The sequence below is a fragment of the Canis lupus genome, chromosome 5 (assembly GCF_011100685.1).
Source record: "Canis lupus familiaris isolate Mischka breed German Shepherd chromosome 5, alternate assembly UU_Cfam_GSD_1.0, whole genome shotgun sequence".
Lineage (NCBI taxonomy): Eukaryota > Metazoa > Chordata > Mammalia > Carnivora > Canidae > Canis > Canis lupus.
The window spans coordinates 58,962,540-58,976,459 of NC_049226.1; the positions used below are offsets into that span (position 1 = coordinate 58,962,540).

General features: G+C 52.5%; 1 long non-coding RNA gene across 3 annotated transcripts; it reads right to left on the reverse strand.

Annotated features, from left to right (window-relative positions):
- Nucleotides 1–1,025: 1,025 nt before the first annotated feature.
- LOC102151771 lies at nucleotides 1,026–9,061 on the reverse strand. 3 transcript variants are annotated; one of them, XR_005359815.1, is made up of 5 exons: nucleotides 7,386–9,061; nucleotides 6,485–6,536; nucleotides 3,806–3,931; nucleotides 3,483–3,609; nucleotides 1,026–2,869 (listed from the first exon to the last, which is right to left on the reverse strand). It is a non-coding gene; the product is annotated as an uncharacterized LOC102151771 (long non-coding RNA). The 3 variants fall into 3 exon arrangements; XR_005359816.1 differs by having other exon boundaries at nucleotides 1,026–2,187; nucleotides 7,386–9,049; XR_005359814.1 differs by having other exon boundaries at nucleotides 1,026–3,609; nucleotides 7,386–9,010.
- Between the last annotated feature and the right edge of the window lie 4,859 nt (nucleotides 9,062–13,920).

Below are 13,920 nucleotides of genomic sequence, written 5' to 3' on the forward strand. Positions count from 1 at the left end.
AGTCCAAGCTGTGAAGCCAACTCTAGCTGGCCAGATTTTATGAGGATCAAATGAAAAAAGAAATGCAGGTGTAATGTCCAGCACAGCATCTGGTGCAGACTAGGCTCTTAGTAAAAATCAACTTCCTGTGTCCTCTTTTCCTTGTTGGCACTCAGTGCCTACAAGTTCCACTGGGCTCTGCTATGTTGCATGGTTTGGCCTGTGACCAATAGATGTGTCTCATTTTGGGCAGAGGGTGGAGGAGTGAGTCCCCTTCCCAAATACTGTGTCTGCAGTGTTTTGACCCTTTGCATACAGATGCTGCATCTGTGTTGAACTCAGGACACTCATTCACTCAATTCTATCCCTACCTACAAACATCAGAACAATTCTTTGTGGCCGTGGACCAGACATGGCCATCCTCAAGAAGGTGTCCTAGTTATTCAGATTGACACAGATGCTCTTTCTTCTTGGACCTTCATTGCTTGGTGTCGGGGAAATGATGGCTCTGGTCCTGGCCCTGATGCAGGATCCTGGGTGGGCACTCGTGTAGCTGTCCCTTGAGGGATCTGTTTGTTCTGGAGGGAAAAATACCCACCACATTCACCTTGACCCCTTTAGAATCTGCATTGAAACCTTTGTCCAATGATCCCTTTATGGGGATGAAACACTTGCTGGGGTCAGGGTGCCCCACTTGCATGAAACCCCAGCTACCTTCCAGGGTCAGTGTCAGATGTGTTGAGGGGCAGGGGTGCAAACGCTGGTGAAGGACATGCTTGATGATTGTCTTCACTGAGCAGTCACAAATACTGTCCTCTGTCTCTGGGGAGTGATGGTTTTGGACGGTGACATACGAGACGTGTCTCATCCCCCCTACCTGAGGTCTCTGGTTCAGGCTCCCACCAGACCTCTCCCTCCCAGGAAGCCCCACTGGAGCATGAGGCGACTGTGATCACCAATCAATTATTCCTTATTAAGTATATTTCCTTCATTAGTCATTTCTTTGCTGCTTCATTAGTCTCTTAAGTTTCAGTGGGTTTCAGGCATCATTGAATATGAGATAATTTATTTTATTAGGCAATTTATTTTCTGGGTACATTTTTAAAGGTCAATTAATCAATTTAAATGGATGGGTGAAGGATGGGGATCCAAATACTCCTGAGACAAAAGTTATCTCATTGGCACTTTTGGGGGAGAGGTTTGCTTTTCTTTTCTGGCTTGGGAAGGATGGGGTCAAGTGGAGCCAGAGTGGAGGCATCTTGAGCAGAGAATAGCATTGAGGACGTGGAGGCCCAGTTCCCTCATCTCCTTGGAAGGTGGCAGCCACAGCAGGAAGTACAGAGATGCCCTGAGGAGGAGCTGGAGGGAGAGACAGTCTGTGGTCTGAGGCTTGAAGCTCATGTGTCACTGGCCCGAAGCCCGCCCCTGGAATGAAAGGGATCCCATCCACGAAGCTGAACTCAGACTGCGTGTTTCCCCAGTGCCTCATAAATAATAAATAAAAACACATTATAAATATTTAACAAGCAAGAAACATGCTCCAAGCCAAAAGTAAACCGTCAATGAGTGGTTTCATCTGCTGCATCCAGCAAATTGCCTTTTCGCCCAGATTTCCAAACGGAAACACTTGGTTGGATGGAGGCTCTTGTCACTCGCAGGGGCAGGTGCCATCTCTGCTCCGCTGCCTGACCTCCCAGCTGGTCGTTTTCAGTGGGCAGGAAACTCGCTGGCTCATGAGAGCAAAATAATGGGTGTTCTTCAGAATCAGAGATTTTCCCAAGCAGCTATTTTCCTCCCAAAATGAGTTTCTGAGTGATTAATATTATTGTCAGTTGATTGCTACATAATAAATGATAGCAGCCAGCCACACATGCTTACTTTGTGTGGGGACATTTGTACATGCTATCTCATCACATCCTTGCAAGAATAAAGCAGGTACCACCGCTGTTGTCACCTGAGGAAATGGGGCGGAGAGAGGTAGCCCAGTTGGCTCACCCCCGGGGTGTGAGGACTTGAACCCGGGTCTCTGGCTCCTCAGCTCAGCAGCTCTCTTACTAGGGGTCATGCTGGTGCTCCCGATGAATTGCCGCCTGGCCCAGGCTCTGAAGCCACCAGCTTTGGGGGAAGATGGATGTTTCTCCATCTTGGGCTGCTGATCCTGGGCTGATCCTGGGCTGATCCTGGCAACCATGCTGGGTCCGCAGGGAACTGGTTGTTTTAAGGGGAAAAAAAGCAGTGGAACAATTTTGTTTGTTTGCAGAACAAACAAAATTGCATTTTACAGAAATCGCATTACACTTTAGTAATTGCTATGCATTTATGGATGGGTATGAACCATGAGCCTCGGCTGAGTCCCTTGAGCAGAAATTACCAGGATGCTGTTACTCTCAGGTCATCACATTTTTTTTTTTTTTGGTAATTGGCATGCTATTGTTTATGTTTGTAAACATCTGTGCTTCTCCTTACTTTTTTGGGTGGTGGTGTAATCTACTTCCAGTTCCTAAAGATAGATCAACACTTAAAAGTAGTTATTAAAGCATAAGCATAGTGATACAGATGGGAACATAAATAGTACAGCTTAGAATAGCTGAAACAATGTACATAGTGTGTGCTGGACTCCAGCACAAATACAGCCTACAGATCTCCGAGCGCTGAGGCAGGCAGGCTGAGCCTGTGGGGTCCGCACGCTGGAACTTGCTGGGATGGGGATCTGATTGCCCAGGGCCCCCAGGTGTGATCTCTTGGGAGACTTTCAAACGGTGACGTGACATCTTGGAAGCTTTCAGTTCATTTTCAGAAGAGCCGAGTGATTGCTCTGGTCAACCAAGGGAGCTCATCGTCCCTAAATGACATTTCCTGGCACAAAACTGACACGTGATGAATCCTGTCACTGTGGACAGAGAGATCAAAGCAGTGAAGGTGTCACTCAAAACAGTGACAAAAGCAGCAAGAAGTGCATGCCGTGCCACCGCTGCGAAGTTTGAACAACTTAGAGGCACCTGTTAAGCTCAGAGAGGACAGGATGGCGATTTGCCACCATCTGTCTACCTTATGACACACAGGGACGCACTATGTGTGTAAATGCTGTTCCCAGTGTGTGGGCACGCCAGCATGCCTGTTACAGCATGGTTGGATGGAACCACAGGTGGGCTCAGTGTGAACGGCTGGTGGTGTGTGGCATTTCACATGGAGGGAGAAGAGCTTGAGGACTCCTGGGTCCATCTTACAGGTGAAGAGAGTTTTCGTAGCCAATGATGCTCTGGTGAGTTGTGGCAAAAACCCAGAAAGCTGGGTGGAGGTTGGCGCGGAGGCTGTGCCATTGGTGTGTATGCCCTGGACAGGGTCCTGGCACACAGGTTAGCCTGGGGGGGGGGCGAGGGCTACTGTGCATGGTGATGGAGAGCATCATTTGCAGGAAACGGTGACACAGAGATAAGGCTGTATCTCCAGCCAGGGTGCCCTGTGAGGAGATGGGCAGAGGATGCAATGTTCTGCTTTCTCACCTGGAAGCTGAGGGGCCAGCGCTCATACAGGCATTTGAAATGAGAGATGGGTTGAAAAAAACCTTTCACAATGCTCATCACACCAGGAAAGGGCTGTCACCCCATGGCCAACGACATGATCTGAAGGCTGAGAATAAGACATCATGATGATTTTCTTCGCTGGCCAGGACAGGAGGATAGAGGACTTGTTTCTGAAATATTCAAAACTCCATCCCACATTGCACGAGACTGAGAAGGAACACTCTCAGTTCAAGGCAGAGACATAGCTACCCCTCTCTTTCCCCAGTTGGGTGAGACGTCTCCGTTCCCAACTTTGGACCAACCTGCCACCACACACAGCTCCAAAACTGGTCTGCACCGAGGAGCTCCTCATCGCTGGTCTCTGTTGCCCGTGGGTGTCCCGGAAGCCGCCTCCACCACCAGCAATCCCGAATGGCAAGCCAAGACTCCTTGTTATGGTGGGAGGAAAGTGAGGAGAGAGTCAGGTGAGTCTGCCCCCGGGTTCAGGTTGTCTTCCCCAAAGCAGCTCTAGGTGTACGCCTGCAGGTGCAGACACTGTCTGTCTCAGCTGTCACTACCTTATATAATCTTTAAATGCTGTGTTTTGTTTCAATTTAAAAAGTTTACTCAAAGGTGTTGGTTGGTATGCAAGCCCAATGCCCACTATGTCACCTATGGGCTCCAGAAATCCCTTCTCAGGTGGATCGAGGCTGGTGTCTATGGGATTTGATGTCACAGTGGACAGAAAGGGCATTTATTTGGAGCCAGCTGTGTGCCAGGCCCTTCCACGCTGGGTCCAATCACATGATGTGGTCCTGAGCTGAGGGGTAGCATCTTTATTTTCAGGTGGAGAAGCCAGATCCACGGAGGTGACCTGGACAGACAGGTTAGGTTGATATGTGGTCCAATCTAAAGCCACCGATTCCCAAGCCCTCCTGCCCCACCCTGGACAACTTTAGGGTCGTAGGACCACCCCCTCCTAAGGAACTGAAACCTCTGCAAGCAGTTGCCACTCTCCTTGGCCCCTTCTCACTGTAGAGTTGGTCGAGATCAGCACTGATCCTGTGCCTCTGAGCTGGACACACATCTTGGTGCCTTTGCTCAGAAGCCTCCCCCCAGGGCTAGTGCTGGGGCAGGGGTACAGTAAGGGTAGCAAACTGAAGCCCCTGCGGCCATGGAGCTGTGGCTCCGTGGAGGTGATAGAGGCCACTGGGCAGCCACAGGTGTGGCCATCAGGTGGATAGAGCCTGGGCCTCTGGGTGAACCAGCTTCTCTCTTGGAGGACTGTTCCGCCTCCCACCTCCTGTCTGTCCCTGCTCCAGCCCAGTCTCATGTGGGGAGTGGCCCTCCACACAGCAGAGTACATGGGGAGCCTCCCGGCCCCGGGGATGCCACCTCCTAGCCCCGGGAACCAGCCCTGGACTCCTGCACTCAGGGAGGGGCTCCTGGCCTCTGCTTAGACGCCTGCTCCTTTAGCTTGAAAGATCCGGAGAACGAGGGGCTCCATCCAGTCTCTGCGCTAACTGTTCTCCCTGGACTCACAGCTCACTTCAAACCTGACCTGATAAATATATGATCAGGAAAGTCTGCCAACAGGAAGGCTCTGGAGAGCAGAGCAGAGGAGCTGCGGCCATCAGAGAGCTGGCCACGGTGGGCGCGGGCGCTCCGTGCCTGGGTTTGGCCATTTTGCCGTCGAGAAGCCAGGACATTTATCTTTAACGGGGTCCTGATATGTATGCTGGTGTAGGGTGTGTAGCCAGAGGGGGGGGGTGGGGAATCCTCAAAATAAGCTGTTCCAGTGAAAACCGAGCTGCAGGAGATGGGGATTGGTGAATGTTGTGGGGGGGGGGGGGGGTCTCAGCCCCTCCCTGTGGAAGTATCCTCCCAGAGTTTTCTAGAAGGCTTCTATCTCAAGAAGCCCAGCGCCGGATTGCCAAGAGGGACTGAGTAATTAGCCTGAATTTATATTAATGGCATTTTAGATTAGTCACAGCTGAGCCCCCCTTCCATCCTGTGCACTGGGGAGCCAGACGTGAAGGAGAAACGGAAAAATATAAATAAAAAAGTGAAAAAGACAAAATAAAAGTGCCAGTTGTGTCCGAGGGAAGGAGCAGAGGAGGCCGAGGGGGAGCAGGAGGCAGGTGGTTGTCCCATCTGTGCCTCTGGCAGCTCCCAGCGGCCTTTCCTTCTGCCTGTGCCTGTGCCTCTCACCCAGTGGGGTCCCACGATGTGGATCCCATGCCCTGGTCCCAGGTGACTGGTGCGGGAGCCTGTGTGGGGGACTGAAAGGCCCCCCAGTGGTGATCCGGCCAGAGCCTGCTGTGAACTCAAGCTCCACACCCTGCAGCCCGGCCTAGACCCTGACTCCACTGCTTCGCAGCTCTGGGACCTTACGTGGCTTCCAGCACTGCCCTCACCCCCGGGTTCCTGTCACTGAATGGGGCCAAGGCTGGTGCTGGCTTGCTGGCGGCTCTGCCTGCTGGCGGCTTGGGAATACAGCTGTGCCCCTGATGATGAAGCACCTCTGGGGCTCAGCTCCATCAGGGCCTGGCCTCTAGGCAGCAGGTGGAACTTGTATTACATGTGGCCCCAGGGCTGCAGGCAGCAGGTGCGCTTCTGGTGATTGTTGTCCCTGCCCTGCGGTGGGGTCCAACGTCCTGTCTAGCATGGTCCAGTGCCCAGCATGGTCCAGCCGGCATTTCTGACGCTGACCCTGACCCACAGGCCCACCCGGCGCTGTCTGTGGGCCTGGGGATCAGCAGAGACAAGACTGAGTCGGTGAATATTCATGAGCTTGGGACCAGGTGTGGGAAGGACAATAGGGGAACAGATAGAAACTTCCCCCACCCCCCGCGAATAGCTCCTGTCCCCTCCCAGCCCCGCTCCATGCCAAGGGCTCAATCTCCAGGTTCTAATGGGAATCCCATCCCCGACAAATCTCTCCCACTCCCCTGAATGCTCCTGAGCTGGTGAAGGATCTCTGCCTGGACCAGACAGCTCACCTGTGTTCTTCTCTCTCAGGAAAGGCTATGGCCTGGGTCCTGGGTTTTGCCCCTAAAATGAAAGCGGTTGTTAATAACCAGAACATGGAGAGGCTTTTATGGGCCTGCTACAGATCCATCTCTTTCCTGGTTTGTTCAATCTCATTAAAAGTGTTCAAACATCTTGCTGCCAGCATGCTGGGAAGGAGGGGGCCCTCTTCGCAGCCTTGTAGGAAGAAGTACAAAGGGCGGATGAGAACATCCTGTAAATGCCAGCTTTTGCCTTCTTGCAGACGTTTGCCAGGGAAATTCTGCAGGAGGGAGAGCGGGTCTCACCTGTCCACGTAGGGCACTGCTCAGGTCCGGGGACATGAGGAGACCGCAGCTGGCAGGGCTGTGCTGGTCTTCCCCTGAGGCTCTCCGCATCCCACACTCCATTAAAGGGGTTTACAGAGCAGTCCCCCAACCTCTCCTGAGAGCCCCACTTCACAGACAGGGGAGTGATGCCTGCAGGTACCCCTCTTGGTGGCACGTGATGCTGTGGACAGCGTGGGGTTGTCCTGGGACAGCGGAGTCCACGTGCTGCCTCGAGGAGTGTGGTGCTCTGAGATCTGCCAGGCCTGAGCAGCGCCCCCCGCTCACCCAGGACCCCCAGGGCTTCCTCCTCTTTTCTCCCAAAACCCGTTCCCTCCGACCCCCTGACACGTGGAGGCCACCATCTGTGCTCTTCGGGGTGGCTCGTTTCTTGATCACGTGCTATACCTTAGGTCTCAGCATAGGCTACCTGTTGTTCCCATACCAGTGCAGCACGGCGAGCATGACTGTCCCCATTTCACAGATGGGCCCATCACAGATGGACGGGTCTGGGAGCAGGGGCAGACCCACGGCGGTAGGAGCCAGGTCTGTTCCTTCTCAGGGTTACCTGATTCCGCTGATTCTGAGGCTCGTCCACTCCCAGGCTTGAGTCTGTGGTCATGTTCTTCCCACGGCCTCTGTGAGCCTCAGTTCGCCATCTGTGGAATGGGGCGAGGGTGCCGCTGTGGCTCTGGAGGGTCCGTGGGAGGCTGTCATGCAGGACGCACTCAGGAAACAGCAGCTATTCACGAGTGGATGAGTGGGCTCCGGCTGGCCCGGCCTCTGAATCCCCGCCAGGCCGAGGGCCAGTCCACCGGGCACTGGAGGGCCTTGAGAAGCGGATCGAAAGCCACGGCAAGGCAGGCTCCTGTGGCTCCTTGGTTGCCTGTGTCCGCGGTGGGTGCTGTCCTGCTCGCGGAGCCTGAGACGCCGTGCAGCCGTCCTCCTGATGCGTGGGGACAGCCTGGCAAACTCATGTCTTTCCTCCTTCCAGAGCCTTTTCAGCATTCCAAAAAAAAAAAAAAACACCCAAAAAACCTTGAAGAATTCTATTCTTAGCATTGAAAACATCTCCATAAATCTATATTGAGAAACAGAACACAATAGACTCTTCTGGTTGAGCGAAGTCGGCCTTTGACGGGTTACGCCAGACATCGCCAATCTCGGCAGCACGAACGGGGGCTCGGAAGCTATAATTTGCCTCTAATTGACACTCGGCCGCCTCCGGGGCCGTCCTGCCCTCGGCTCCTGGAGAGAGGTCCTGGGGAACCGCCAACGATCGCGGAGGCAGATCCGTCCTGAGGCCTGCTGCCGTCCAGAATCGTGGAATCAGCGCAGCAGAAGGAAACAAACCTCCATCTCCTGACCCTCCCTATCTCCCTCCCTTTCCTTCTTTCTCTCCTGGTCTGTCTGTCCGTCTCTGTCTCTGTCTCCCCACCGCCCTGTCAAAAAGAAAACCCCTTTCTCTCTCGCGGATGAGCTTCTCCTTTGTTCCTCACAGCGGAGACAAGTGAGGGCCAGGAGGACCCCGCTTCAGCCCTTCCTTGGGCAGCAGGGACCCCGGGGCACGGAGGCCCCCTCACCCCTGGGTGGGTAGCAGATGGGGCTTTTTTTCCGGGGTGTGGTTGTGGTCCCTGGAAGCAGTGTGATCGTCAGGCTTCCAGGTCAGCACCTGCTCCCCCACCAGCCATAGACCCTCTCACCCTGCAAGGGCTGCCCTGAGCCCCGTGGATCCTGGGGTTCTCGAGGCAGGCCTTGGGGTCTGGTTTGTTCCCTTCAATCCCATCAGGGCTCTTTCCTACTCTTTACCACTGAGCTAACTTTTGATGGATTTTCCCCCAAAGGCCGATGGCTTCTCAGAAGTGTGGGAGCTCGCGTCTTCTATGAGAGCCTGAGTTTGCCCTCCTGTTTGCCCCAGCAGCCTTGCATGGTCCTTGGCACGTCTTTCCATGGTGCCAACTTCTGCCTCCGTAATCTGACAGCCGCATGTTGCTGGCGGCTGTGGGATCTAGTCTCACACGGCTCTGCAAATGACGGGAGGCGTGACCAAGGGCATTTCCTAGATGCCGAGCACCCCCAGCTCCCAGCAGCCTGTCTGTGCCTTTGATGTACAGAGAAGAAGCCAGTTTCTGAAGATCTGATTGAAGTTTGGGCTGTGTCAAAGGTCAGAGGCAGGAACAAACCGATGAAAGCAAACAAAATCATGCTAGAATGACTGTCTTCACGAGCCCAGCGCTGGGTCAGCTGGGTCGGGAATGAATCATTGTTTCCCTTCAGTGAGGCAGAGGGGCCCGTGTCTGCTGTGCTAATGCTACCGGGCTAACCTTTTCCTTCACTGCAATTTCATGGGCGATGAGGCGGGAGGGCAATGAGAAATAGGAGCCCCACTCCTACTGGGGCCACTGTTGCCCCACGTCAGAGATGCAGGGGGTGTCGGACTTCTCTGCTCTTGGGGGAGTTGCAGAATGAGTGTTTCAAAAGCCCCAGAGCCAGTGAACCCAGCAACAGATACACACATACTCACACCCACAAAAATAAGGGCTTTTGCGGCCTTGCCTCCCCAGATTTTGTGGGAGAGCACGAGTCACTCAGGGATGATGCTGAGGACACCGGGCACAGAGCCAGCAGCTACCAGGTCCTTCCTGTGTGGCGGGCCCTGGGCTGGGGGCTCTTCTTTCTAATTTAGGAGGAGCATGGCAGCCCAACAGACCATCATTCACTCCAAAAATGCCCTCTGAAAGATGACCTGGCAATATGTCCTCAAATGCACGTGTCCTGTCCACCCTTTCTGCTGAGAGACTTTTCCTACAAGACCCCCAAGGAGCTGGCAAGGGAGGCAGAGGGCAGGATGGTCAGATCTGCTGGGCCAGTGGTTGGGCGGCTTGAGTCGCGTGCAGGGCTGTGTGTGCATGGCCGGACGGGCAGTCCCTTGTGGGCAGAGGTGGGCACAGCAGAACCATGTGTTCAGGCTGAAGTGGGTTCTCTCCAGACTCTGATTTTCTCTGCAATTAGAGAAAACCCACCAGGCTCAGTGCGGGTGGAGTAAAAATAAGCCTGGGCGCTGATGCTGTGAATGCTCCATGTGCGGTCAAGGGTTTTAATAGTGGCACACCCAAGGGGGTTGATTGCTGCTTTACCCGGGTGTGCTTGCTGCCCCTGGTCCTGCTGCTGCCCCTCCCAGATGCCCAGCCTCCAGGCCAGGAAAGGCCTGTCTTGTCCTCCGGGTCTCTCTCAGCTTTTCTTGTCGTGTCCGGCTCCCTCCCAGTGCTCGAATGGCCCTTACCCCCATCCGTTGCTCTTGGCACTTTACTCTGCTTGCACACATTGAGCCTTTGCTATTTGTAAGCTGCCGTGAGCAGGGGCACCATTAACAGCAGTGCCTGTTCAGGACACCCTGGACAGTGAGTCGGAGTGCCAGACCCCAGCCATGATCTGGCTGGTGGACTTGGACGGCTGATTAGCCTCTCTGGGCCTCAGTTTGGGCAGGGATGAGGGACCTAAGAACTGGATGATTTGTTAAGAATCAGATGACAGAGTTTGTAAACTGTGAAAGGATGTTTATTAAAGTGTCTTGCATGTGGTTAGACAAAGAATACCAAAAAATCCACTTATTCATTGAACTATAGCTAATTTTGAAAAGATGATGGGCATGTGGATAGCACTTATTCCAGGGAAAAATAATGCCAAATTTCTAAGTTAGAGGCATAACGGAGTCCTGGAGACAGCCTGATAACAGCCACTTTTATTTATTGAGGGCTTACTATGTCCTAGGTGCTGTGTATATGGCTTTGTATATTGTAATCATTAAGATAAAGTGTGGTTGCATGTATCATAAAACCCAAAATAGCCCTGGCTCAGGTGCATAAGAGCCTAAGGGATAGAGAATAAAAAGCTGCCTCAGAGTTTGCATGTGGTCAGGGATGCTGGGTTCTCTGTATTCCTTTTATGCCATGTAAGACTTCCATTCTTAAAGTCACCTCATGAACCAGCCTGGATGCTGGAGCTCCAGCCATCATATTCTTATTCTAGTCGAAGAGAAAGACAAAGTGGGTGGGGGAGGATAAAAGAGATGCACCTTCTAGTTGATTCAGCTCCCCAGTGGGGCTTTCCTGGGGAAAGCTCTTCAACCAGTACAGCTGCAGGTAAAATGAGAGAAAGGGAACAGGGGCAGATGGAGGCCACACACATCATTTCAGTGGAAGTGCCACACGTTACTCCTGCTCATGTTTCATCAATCAGATGAGAAATGCTGTTGCTTAGGGGGTGCATTGCTGCTCCACATAAGACTAAGATTATATTCCTAAGGAAGAAGAGGACAGATATCGAGGAGTCCCCTGGGAGGGTCAACCACATGGAGAATACATCATCTAATTCTCAGACACTATGCACATGAACACATGCCTGAGGGATTTTTGATGGAGGAAACCAAGGATCAGAGAGGCAAAGGGCTTTGCCCCAGGCTCCACCCACACTGGAGCCTGACCCAGGCCCTCTGCTGTCAGCGCCAGCTGGATGCACGGCAAGGTCATGATCGACGAAGGACATCTAGGAGAGTGTTCTTTCTCCCTGAAATGCCAAACTCTGGCCATTCTAGAGCAGAGCAGAGGAGGGCAGGGCTGCCTTTGACAGCAGTGAGGGCTGCAGGGGAAGGGAACATTGTCTATAGAGAAGACGTACTTGAAGAGGCTCTAAGTGCTCCTCCAAAGCCCTCTGTTGGCTGTGACTGGTGACTTGAATTTTGCTTGCAGTGCGTGGCCAACTCTTGTTGCACTGGGAGTGGAGGGAGGCTCACCTTCTCCCAGTGCCTTCCTGGGGGCACACGTGTGCTGACCTGGCAGGCTTGCCTGTTCTGTGTGGGTTCAAGTGCTCATTACCCCTCATTGGGAGGTGGCTGCAGATCTGTGGTTCTGAGCCGTATATACATGGATCTGGTCTTCCATGGCAGCTGTGGGATGAGGGCAGCTCTGCCAACACGTGGAGGGGTAATGGGCAGGAAACCAGAACTGGCCAATGGTCTGGAAAGTGCCTTCCAGGAAGTCAACGTGTCTCATGAGGCTCGGATGTTGCCCCATTGGCTGAAATGGTCACGTCTTCCAGTGGCTGCTGTGGGGTCACAACCAATACGTGATCTAAAGAGGAAGGGGGCAGGAACTCAGCTCCTAAGTTATTTGGGCACATCCTGGGAAGGCCAAGTTGGGAGGGAACAAGGTGGTTACAAACAGAGAAGGTCTCAGTGTTGCAGGGGGCAGGGGGAGGTCCCCAGGCTGACCTTGGGGATGACTGGGCTCACTAACCCTCCTGCAGCAGGTCCATGTTCTGGCCATTTGCTCCCTCTGCTGGGTTTCAGGGACCTTGGTTACTTCTTCCATTTGCCTCCGTGTGTCCAGGAGAGTGGTTGTCAGTAGGAAGAGGCAACACTAGGCACCAGCTCTATAACATGTGCCCCTGCTCCAGCACTCAAACCCAGCACTCAAGGGCTGAGGGGTCAGTTCTCTCCTTCCAGTGAGTGCCCATTTCTGTCTGTCCTAGCTTCCAAGGCTGCTGTTGCAAAGTTGGTGCTCTCCATCATCCACTCTGCTCTGGCGAGAGGACCCTCACCTTTCACCCAGTTCTTATTTTTAGGGCTTATGCTTTGGCGGCGGGGGGGTGGGGTGGGGGGGGAGGTTGCTGCTGATTCTAGTTCAGGAGTGGATGTATCACCCAGATCTGGCCAACCAGAGTCTCACATTCCATGGCCATGTCAGAATTTGCATGTGTTCTGATCAGAGTCAGTCTGATGCAATGAGGCCTAGGTGCAGACTCTGGGGAAGCGGCATACATTTTTTTCCCCTCCTGGCGCTTAGAACACTGGCATGACCTGAACTTGGAGATGCCAGGTCCCACCTTGTGGAGCCTGGTGTGAAACCAACACAATGAAAGGAAAGATGGGGACTGGAGAGAGACCAAGTCCTGAAGAGCACCTAGATTAAACCATACCTGAAACAGGGACATCTTGTATTTCTCTGCTAAGCAAATGATTTCTCTTTTTACCCAATGAAGGTTGAGTTGGTTTTTTATCACTTGCTTTTAGAAAGGTTCCAATTAATGCAAGGCCAGATTAATGCTAGGACCCATGTCTATTACTGTGTGCTTATGTACACACATGTTTGTTAGAAAGAAATCAGACCCAGGCCTTGTCCATGGAATGTATAATCTAGTAAGGGAATTATAGCCATGGCAAAGAAATAATTACCACTCCTGCTAAGCAATTCTGAAACCTAACTGGAGACCTCAGGAGTTTCAGGAAAGGAGAAGCTGGGAGTTTGGAGCAGCCAAGGAAGGCTTTCTAAAAAGATGGATCCTCATACCTCGATGGGGTCATATTCCCTATTTTTTGCTTGAAACTCCAAAGAGACTTCAAATGCAGGAATGGACGAATCTTTCAATATCACAGCATACTCAGACAACCCCATTTAATTCTTGGCTCCAGCATTTTCCAAATGAACACTTATTAAGGTTGGGCAGCAGGAGAGTAGTGTTTTGGACCATCTTAGAAGGACCAACCTTTTCTCTCTTTGTACCTTTTCAAATCTTTTCCAGGAAAGCAATATAAACAATAATGCCCTAGGGAAGCCTTCCTTGATCTCTTATAAGACCAGATTTTCCTCCTCTGAATTCCTGCCAGGCAAGAAGTTGAATGATGTAAATTATATGTTTGACCTGCATCTGCTGCACAGGAGCTTGTAGGGGACAGGATCTGCCATGTATTGAGGTCAGTGCAAGGCAAGAGAGATTCATGGTGGCTCAACCTTCAAAAACCTGTCCCAACAGCATGAAGATATGTGCGTCAGAGCAGCAGGTGACCACAAGGGCCCTTGGTGAGTTGATGGGGTCTAAACATTGGCTATGTTTGTGCTGCTCAGAGACTAACCTGCCCTCCAGGCACTGAAAGCATGTTAAACCCTCAGATATGGAGCAGATGCCTTTTAGCATCAGGCTTTCCAGCATATCCTCAGGCGGAGGGACCATTGGGAGAAAAACAGTGTGACCAAATTGGAAGCAATCATACCCTCTATCCCAGAGACTTATTGGATGTGGCCTGTCTTCCTCCAAAACTCTGACTG